At 39.3% G+C, this 10,109-nt stretch overlaps 1 non-coding gene across 1 annotated transcript; it reads left to right on the forward strand.

Annotated features, from left to right (window-relative positions):
* The first annotated feature begins 2,491 nt into the window (after nucleotides 1-2,491).
* LOC130958705 (small nucleolar RNA R71) lies at nucleotides 2,492-2,599 on the forward strand. The gene has a single exon (XR_009077813.1). It is a non-coding gene; the product is annotated as a small nucleolar RNA R71 (small nucleolar RNA).
* Nucleotides 2,600-10,109: the final 7,510 nt, after the last annotated feature.

Raw genomic sequence — 10,109 nt, forward strand, 5'->3', positions numbered from 1 at the left:
GAGCTAAAGAAGAAAGAAGGGATGAGAAGAAGAAAAAAATGGAGGAGATGGAGAGGTGTGAGTGGTTCGGCCAAGGAGGGAAAGAAGTATTTATAATGTGTAAAAATGAAGGAGGGATGAAGGGTTTATATCAGAGTGGAGAGAGGGGGTAGGGTTCATGTATTAGGGGTTGGGTATGGGTTGGGTATGGGAGGGAAAAGATTTAAATTTGGATGGTGAGGTAGGTGGGGTTTTTTGGGGGAAGAGTTAGTGGATGTGATTGGTGAAGGGTATTGGGGAAGAGAAATAGAGGTGATTGGTGAGGGATATTTGGGGAAGTATGTTATTGGAATGTGTGAAGAAGAGAGAGAGAGAGAGTTGAGGTAGGTGGGGATCCTGTGGGGTCTACAGATCCTGATGTGTCAAGGATTTCTCATTCCTGCACCATTTTGGCGTGTAAACGCCCCCTAGTGCCAATCCTGGCGTTAAACACCAGGTTGCTGCTCATTTCTGGCATTTAACGCCAGCTTTTCTTTCTTTTCTAGCATTAAAGGCTAACTTAGTGCCCTTTTCTGGCGTTAAACGCTAGTCTGGTGCACTTTTCTGGCATTAAATGCCCATAATGGTGCCAGGCTGGGCGTTTAACGCCCATTCTGCTACCCTTACTCGCGTTTAAACGCCAGTAAGCTCCTCCTCCAAGGTGTGCTATTTTTAATGCTGTTTTTGAGTTTTGCTTTTATTTTTGTAGTTGTTTTTGTGACTCCACATGATCATCAACCTAAAGAAAACATAAAATAACAATGGAAAATGGAATTTTAACATAGATAAATAAAGATTGGGTTGCCTTCCAATAAACGCTTCTTTAATGTCAATAGCTTGACAGTGAGCTCTCATGGAGCCTCACAGATTCTCAGAGCATGGTTGTGGCCTCCCAACACCAAACTTAGAGTTTGAATGTGGGGGCTCTGTTTGACTCTATATTGAAAGAAGCTTTTCATGCTTCTTCTCCATGTGTACAGAAGGAGATCCTTGAGCTTTAAACACAAGGTAGTCCTCATTCACTTGAAGGACCAACTCTCCTCTGTCAACATCAATCACAGCTTTTGCTGTGGCTAGGAAGGGTCTGCCAAGAATGATAGATTCGTCTTTATTATTCCCAGTGTCCATGATTATGAATTCAGTAGGGATGTAAAGGCCTTCAACCTTCACTAAGTCATCCTCTACAAATCCATAAGTCTGTTTCCTTGAATTGTCTGTCATCTCTAGTGAGATTCTTGCAGCTTGTACCTCATAGATCCCTAGTTTCTCCATTACAGAGAGTGGCATGAGGTTTACACTTGACCCCAGGTCACACAGAGCCTTCTCAAAGGTCATGATGCCAATGGTGCAAGGTTTTAAGAACCTTCTAGGATCTGGTTTCTTTTGAGGTGTCTTTAGCTGAGCCAAGGTGTTTAGTTCATTAATGAGCAATGAAGGTTCATCCTCCCAAGTCTCATTACCAAATAACTTGGCATTCAGCTTCATGATTGCTCCAAGGTACTTAGCAACTTGCTCTTCAGTAATATCTTCATCTTTTTCAGAGGAAGAATACTCATCAGAGCTCATGAATGGCAGAAGTCGGTTCAATAAAATCTCTATGGTCTCTGTATAAGCCTCAGATTCCTTTGGTTCCTCAGAGGGGAACTCCCTAGTGGTCTTCCTCACTGGGAATCACTACCTTTCCTTCTTCCACAGATTCGGCCATGTTGGACGTGGTTGTGGCCTTGCACTCTCTTTTTGGATTCTTTTCTGTATTACTTGGGAGAGTGTTAGGAGGAGTTTTAATAACTCTTTTACTCAGCTGACCCACTTGTGCCTCCAAATTTCTAATGGAGGATCTTGTTTTATTCATGAAACTTAGTATGGTCTTAGATAGATCTGAGACCATGGTTGCTAAGCCAGAACGATTTTGCTCAGAGTTCTCTGTCTGTTGCTGAGAAGATGATGGAAAAGGCTTGCTATTGCCAAACCTGTTTCTCCCACCATTATTATTATTGAAGCCTTGTTGAGGCTTCTGTTGATCCTTCTATGAGAAATTTGAGTGATTCCTCCATGAAGAATTGTAGGTGTTTCCATAGGGTTCTCCTATGTAATTCACCTCTTCCATTGCAGAATTCTCAGGGTCATAAGCTTCTACTTCAGAGGAGGCTTCTTTAGCACTGCCGGATGCAGCTTGTAATCCAGTCAGATTATGAGAAATCATATTGACTTGTTAAGTCAATATTTTGTTTTGAGCCAATATGGCATTCAGAGTATCAATCTCAAGAACTCCTTTCTTCTGAGTTATCCCATTGCTCACAGGATTTATTTCAGAAGTGTACATGAACTGGTTATTTGCAACCATTTCAATGAGTTCCTGAGCTTCTGTAGGAATTTTCTTCAGATGAATAGATCCACCAGCAGAATGGTCCAATGACATCTTGGATAACTCAGACAGACCATCATAGAAGATACATATGATGCTCCATTTTGAAAGCATGTCAGAAGGACACCTTCTGATCAATTGTTTGTATCTTTCCCAAGCTTCATAGAGGGATTCACCTTCCTTCTGTTTGAAGGTTTGAACTTCCACTCTAAGCTTACTCATCTTTTAAGGTGGAAAGAATTTAGCTAAGAAGGCATTGACTAGCTTTTCCCAAGAGTTCATGCTGTCTCTAGGTTGTGAGTTCAACCATATACTAGCTCTGTCTCTTACAGCAAAAGGAAAAAGCATAAGTCTGTAGACCTCGGGATCAACTCCATTGGTCTTAACAGTGTCACAGATTTGCAAAAATTCAGCCAAGAACTGATGAGGATCTTCCAATGGAAGTTCATGAAACTTGCAATTCTGTTGCATCAGAGAAACTAATTGAGGCTTAAGCTCAAAGTTGTTTGCTCCAATGGCAGGAATAGAGATGCTTCTCCCATAGAAGTCGGGAGTTGGTGCAGTAAAGTCACCAAGCACCTTCCTTGCATTATTGGCATTGTTGTTATTTTTGGCTGCCATGTCTTCTTCTTTTTCGAATATTTCTGTCAGGTCCTCTCCAGAGAGTTGTGCTTTAGCTTCTCTTAGCTTCCTCTTCAGAGTCCTTTCAGGTTCAGGATCAGCTTCAACAAGAATACCTTTATCTTTGTTCCTACTCATATGAAAGAGAAGAAACAAATAAAATATGGAATCCTCTATCTCACAGTATAGAGATTCCTTGATGTGTCAGAGGAAAAGAAGAATAGAAGGATGAGGTAGAAAATTCGAACTTATAGAGAGGGAGAGAGTCTGAATTCCTAAGAGAGAAGGAGTGTTAGTGATTAAATAGAAAGAGATGAGAGAGGGAATTTTCAAAAATTAAAGAGAGAGAAAAGTAGTTAGGTGGTTTTAAAAAAGATAAGAAATATTGATTAGTTGAAAAAGATTTGAAAACAATTTTGAAAAGATAAGGAGTTAAAAAAAAGGGAAGTTGAAATCAAATTAAAAGAGATATGATTGAAAAAAATTGATTTTAAAAAGATATGATTGAAAAGATATGATTGAAGAAAATTTGATTTTTAAAAAGTTATGATGAAAAAATATGGTTGAAAAAGATTTGATTGAAAAAAATATGTTTGAAAAGATATGATTGAAAAACAATTTTTTGAAAAAGATTTGATTTTTAAAATTTCATGACTTGACTAACAAGAAATTAAAAGACATGATTCTACAATTCAAATATTGAACATTTCTTAACAAGAAAGTAACAAACTTGAAATTTTTGAATCACAACATTAATTGTTAGCAAGGATTTTCGAAAATATTAAAAGAAAAATGAAAAAGATTTGATTTTGAAAAAGATATGATTGATATGAGAGGATATGAAAAAGATAAGATTTTGAAAAATCAGCTTTAAAACTTGAAAATTTGAAAAAGATATGATTTGAAAACAAAATTTCCTCCTTGGTGCTATCCTGGCGTTAAACGCCCAGAATGAATACCATTCTGGGCGTTTAACGCCCACTTGTCTACCTTTTTGGGCGTTAAACGCCCAGCCAGGTACCCTGGCTGGCGTTTAAACGTCAGAATTCCTTCTTCACTGGGCGTTTTGAACGCCCAGCTTTTTCTCTGTGATTCCTCTGCTGTATGTTCTGAATCTTCAATTCTCTGTATTATTGACTTGAAAAGACAAAAAAAATTTTGAATTTTTAATGATGAGAGAGAAAAACAACAAAATGGAACTAATCATGTAAAACTAAGATCAAATAAACAATGCATGCAAGAACACTTTGAATGTCAAGACGAACATCAAGAACATATTTTTGAAGATTTTTTAGAAAAGAAAGACATGCAAGACACCAAACTTAGAAATTTTCATACTAGAGACACTAACAAATTTAGAATGCACATGAGAAACAACAAAAGACACAAAACAAGAGGATTTAAAGATCAGACAAAGACAATCATCAAGAATAACTTGAAGATCATGAAGAACAACATGCATGAGTTTTCAAAAATTTACAAGAAAAATAAAAACATGCAATTGACCCCAAACTTAAAAATTGACACTAGCCTCAAACAAGAAACAGAAATATTTTTGATTTTATAATTTTATAATTTTTTTTGTAATTCTTCAAAAATTATTTTTGGAAAAGAAAAATATGAAACTCAAAATTTTTAATAAAAATTCCAGGAATAATGCAATGTTAGTCTAAAGCTTCAGTCTAAAAGGATTAGACATGGTCAACCAAGCTTCAGCAGGACATTACATACAACAGCCAATATGCAAATTGATGGGAATCAACTAGCTACTGTGATTATAAAAACATCATCTGAAACTCTAGAATTCATTCTTAAAAATTCTGAAGAAGAACATAAAAATAAAAATACCTAAGCTAAGCAACAAGATGAACCGTCAGTTGCCCAAACTCGAACAATCCCCGGCAACGGCGCCAAAAACTTGGTACACGAAATCGTGGTACACAACTTCATGCAGCTGACCAGCAAGTGCACTAGGTCATCCAAGTAATACCTTACGTGAGTAAGGGTCGATCCCACAGAAATTGTTGGCTTGAAGCAAGCTATGGTCATCTTGTAAATCTCAGTCAGGTAGATTCAAATGGTTATGGGGTTTTGATAACTAAAAGAACGAAATAGAACATAAAATAGGATAGAAATACTTATGCAATTCATTGGTGGGAATTTCAGATAAGCGTATGAAGATGCTTTGTGACGTGCGGAAAACGATCCGACACAAAACTCACCGGCAAGTATACCGGGTCGCATCAAGTAGTAATAACTCACGGGAGTGAGGTCGATCCCACAGGGATTGAAGGATCAAGCAATTTTAGTGGATGATTAGTTTAGTCAAGCTAACATTGGTGAATTGTGTGAAATTGTAACCAACAGAAAGTAAAGGACAATGAATTTAAAGTTGCAGAATGTAAATTGGCAAGTAACTTAAAGAGTAAGAAATGTAAATTGCAAGACTCTTAAATTGCAAGAATTATAAATTGCATGAAATTGTAAAGGGAATTGGGAATTGGATTTGCAGAATTTAAACAAGGAAAAGTAAATTGCAACAATTAGAAGATTGGAATATAACTTGATTGAATCGGATCAAAAAAACAGAAACGTAAATAAACATGAAAAGCATTAAACAGAGAATGTGAAATTGGAATTCAGATCTCAGGACCCAAGAGACTAGATAACCAAGTCTAGATCTCAATGCCTTCCTAGATCCAACAAGAGCAATTGCAAAGAAATTAAAGAAATGTAAAGTGCAGAAGGAGTAGATGAAGAAGCAATTAACCGAAACTGAAATTCAAGTGTGCAGTAAATAAAGCAGAGAGATCTTAGGATGAGATTGAAACAGAATTCCTTCAATTCTCCAACCCAAGACTCAAAAAAAACAAATTAAAGAGAGAGCTCTCTACTACTACTCCTAGTGCTCCCTAGTGGAGCCAGCCTCCTCACAAATATGAAAATGATGCCTTATATAGGCTTTACAAAATGGAAATGAAAATGAAATTAAAAACAAATTACAATTAAATGAAATTCCTATTTTATCTATTTCTTGTGCCTTTGAGTGATGATCATGGGCCCGTGCTCTTGAGGGAATTGGGTTGATAGAGGCCTTGGTTGATTGCTCTTGGAGTTTGAGGAGGAACTGAAGTGAACCGGGTTTGAATTTGCAAAAGTTGGAGTAAAAGTTTGAGCCAAAGTTAGGGGTCTAACTTTGGCCCCAACTTTTCATAGCAGCTAGCATCATTTTGCTGCTACTCACGTTGGTGCCAACGTTAGGGGTCTAACTTTGACCCTAACGTTGGCCCTGCCTTGTGTGCTTGTGGCGCCAACTTTGTCCTCTTGTCATGTTGCCAATTTTATGCCCAATATAGACTATCATATATGGTTGGAAAGCTCTAAATGTCAGCTTTCTAACCCACTTGGAATCACTTCAATTGGACATCTACAACTCAAGTTATGATCATTTGAAGAGGGCATGGTTGCTGGCTTTGGTGTGCAGCGTTTGAGGTAAAGTTTGCCTCAAACGTTAGCGAAAACGCCAGTTCTGGAGGCCCAAACGTATTGTCCACCCCATACTATTATACATTGGTGGAAAGCCCGGAATGTCTACTTTCCATTGCCGTTGGAAGCGCATCAATTGGAGCTCTACAGCTCGAGTTATATTCCTTTGAAGGTGCAGAGGTCAGTTGGCCTCACTGCAGGTTGCCACCATGTTCGTTTATGCACATTGCGGGGCAGTTTTCTCCCTCAATTTTAGTGTCCACCATGCAGTGCCATATATGCTTGGAAAGCTCTTGATTCCTACTTTCCAATGCTTCTTGAATCACCTCATTTGGAGCTCTGTAGCTCAAGTTATTCTTGTTGGAAGTATACCCCTTCAAGCTGTTGTGGTGTGTGGCGCCAACGTTAGCCTCCAAGTTAGGGGTCTAACGTTGGCGCAAACGTGAGTAGCCCCTGGGACAAATTTTTCATGCCAACGTTAGCCTCCAAGTTAGGGGGCTAACGTGGAGTAGCCCTGGGTGATTTTCCAATTCTCACGTTAGCCTCCAAGTTAGGGGTCTAACTTTGAGGCTAACTTTTCACCCAAAAGTTTTTGTCCTCTCTTCCTCCTTGTTTTGAGCCACGCTTTTCTTCCTTTGGGCCACGCTTTTCTTCCTTGATTTGGTCATGGGTCACGCTTTTAGAAGCGTGGCCTAAGCCTCCAAAGTGTGCTCCAACTTCAAAGTGTGCCCAAAATTCCTCTTTTCTTCTTTTTAGCTTATTTTGTGCTCTTTTTGCTTCTTTTTCTTCTTATTTCCTACAAAGTTTATCAAATCAAAAGATCAAAGAAATGTACCATTTATGCACCAAAGAATGCAATATTTAAGCACTAATCATAAATTTCTTGTATGAAAAAGCATAGAAAAACATGACATGGTGACATGTCATCACTTTGTTCCCTCTGAGCCTCTACTTTCCTATTGCCTTCATCCAATCATTCATACTCCTTTCCAAGGCAAGCTGTATGTAGGTGGATCGCCGTTGTCAATGGCTACCATCCATCCTCTCAGTGAAAAAGGTCCTCTACGGTTTCCAGCATGGCTAATCAGCTGTCAGTTCTCGATCATGTCGGAATAAGATCCATTGATCATTTTACACACTGTCACTGCGCCCCACAGTCGCGAGTTTGAAGCTCGTCACAGTCATACCATCCTAGATCCTACTCAGAATACCACAGACAAGGTTTAGACTTTCTGGATCTCAAGAATTCTGCCCATGTGATTCTAGCTTATACCACAAAGACTCTGATTGCACGGAATGGAAGCTCTGTTATCAGGAGAGACAACCATGCTTCGTGAACCAGGATGATGATGAGAGTCACAGATCATCACATCAACTAGGTTGAAGTGCGAGTGAATATCTTAGAACAAGAATAAGCTCGAATTAAATAGAAAACATTAGTAATTGTATTGATTCACGAGGAACAGCAGAGCTCCACACCTTAATCTATGGTGTGTAGAAACTCCACAATTGAAAATACATTAGAACAAGGTCTAGGCATGGCCGAATATTCAGCCTGCCAAAAGTGATCAAAAGATCAAAAGATGATCCAAAGATGAAAATACAATAGTAAAAGGTCCTATTTATAGAGAACTAGTAACCTAGGGTTAATAGAAATAAGTAAATGATGCAGAAATCCACTTCCGGGGCCCACTTGGTGTATGCTTGGGCTGATCATTGAAGCTTTCACATGCATAGGCTTCTCTTGGAGTTAAATGCCAGCTCTGGTGCCAGTTTTGGCATTTAACTCCAGCTTTTATGCCAGTTTGGGCGTTTTACGCCATAATTTTTATGCTGATTTGGAATGCCAGTTTCGGCCATCAAATCTCGAACAAAGTATGGACTATTATACATTTCTGGAAAGCCCAAGATGTCTAATTTCCAACGCAATTGAGAGCGCGCCAATTGGACTCTTGTTGCTCCAGAAAATCTATTTCGAGTGCAGGGAGGTCAGAATCCAACAGCATCTACAATCCTTTTTCAGCATCTGAATCAGATTTTTGCTCAGGTCCCTCAATTTCAGACAAAAAATACCTGAAATCATAGAAAAACACACAAACTCATAGTAAAGTTCATAAATGTGATTTTAGCATGAAAACTAATAATTATATATTAAAAACTAACTAAATTATACTAAAAACTACCTAAAAATAATGCCAAAAAGCGTATAAATTATCCGTTCATCAGTTACCAAAAGTATTGCCAGCCATCGAACAAGGGAAGCAATGGAGGGTATCATGGGATCAAGATGGAATGTGGAGATTCAAGGGTAGAGTCAATGTACTGGATGTGAGGACGTTACGACAAGATATATTGAGAGAAGTGCACAAGAGCAGATTCTCTATTCATCCTGGAAGTACTAAGATGTACCATGATATGAAAACTATATTCTGGTGGCCTGGTATGAAGAGGGATGTGGCAGAACATGTCTCAAAGTGCCTGACATGTCAGAAGGTGAAGATAGAACATCCGAAACCATCGGGAATGCTTCAACCACTTGAAAATGGAAGTGGGAAGCTATTGCAATGGATTTTGTGACCGATTTACCGAGGACTAGGTCAGGATTTGATGCGATTTGGGTGATCATGGATTGCTTAACCAAATCTGCTCACTTTCTACCTATTTGAGTAAATTGTTCCATGGAAGAGTTAGCAAGGTTGTATATAAAAGAGATAGTAAGGTTGCATGGTGTGCCGTCGAACATAGTGTCGGACTATGACCCCCGATTCACATCAAGGTTTTGGGGTGCTTTCCAAAAGGCTTTCGGTACAAGACTATGTCTTAGTATGGTGTACCATCCACAAATAGATAGATAGTCAGAAAGGACTATTCAGACGTTGGAAGATATGTTGAGAGCGTGTGTTTTGGACCAACCCAGAAGTTGGGACCGCTACATGCCATTGGTGGAGTTTGTGTACAACAATAGCTTTCATGCGAGCATTGGAATGGCTCCGTATGAGGCTTTGTATAGACGGAAGTGCCAGTCTCCACTTTGTTGGTATGAATCAGGCGAAGCAAGTGTATTGGGTCCAGATGTGGTAGCAGAGACTACGGAGAAGATTAAGAAAATACGAGAAGGGATTTGACTGCTCAGAGTCGACAAAAGAGTTATGCGGACTAGAGAACAACACCGTTGGAGTTTGAAGTGGGAGAGCATGTGTTTCTACAAGTTACCCCCACAACTGGGATTAGAAGAGCAATCAAGACCAAGAAGTTGAATTCGAGGTATATAGGACCGTTTGAGATCCTAAGGCGTTTCGGGCCAGTGGCATACTAAGTGGCTTTGCCACCTCACCTGCCTAACCTACATGACGTGTTCCACGTGTCACAACTCCGTAAGTACACGTCAGACGCGGATCATGTGTTGGAGCCTGAGACAGTCGAGTTAAGGGAGAACGTGACTTTCCAAGTGACACTGGTTAGAATTGACGACACCAGTGTAAAGAAGCTACGAGGAAAAGAAGTTCAGTTGGTTAAGGTTGCTTGGAAGCGAGCAGGAGTCGAAGAGAATACTTGGGATTTGGATCCGAGATGCGAAAGGATTATCCCGAGCTTTTCCCAGGTAATTCAAATTTTGAGG

This window comes from Arachis stenosperma, chromosome 10 (genome assembly GCF_014773155.1).
Source record: "Arachis stenosperma cultivar V10309 chromosome 10, arast.V10309.gnm1.PFL2, whole genome shotgun sequence".
NCBI classification, from domain to species: Eukaryota; Viridiplantae; Streptophyta; class Magnoliopsida; order Fabales; family Fabaceae; genus Arachis; species Arachis stenosperma.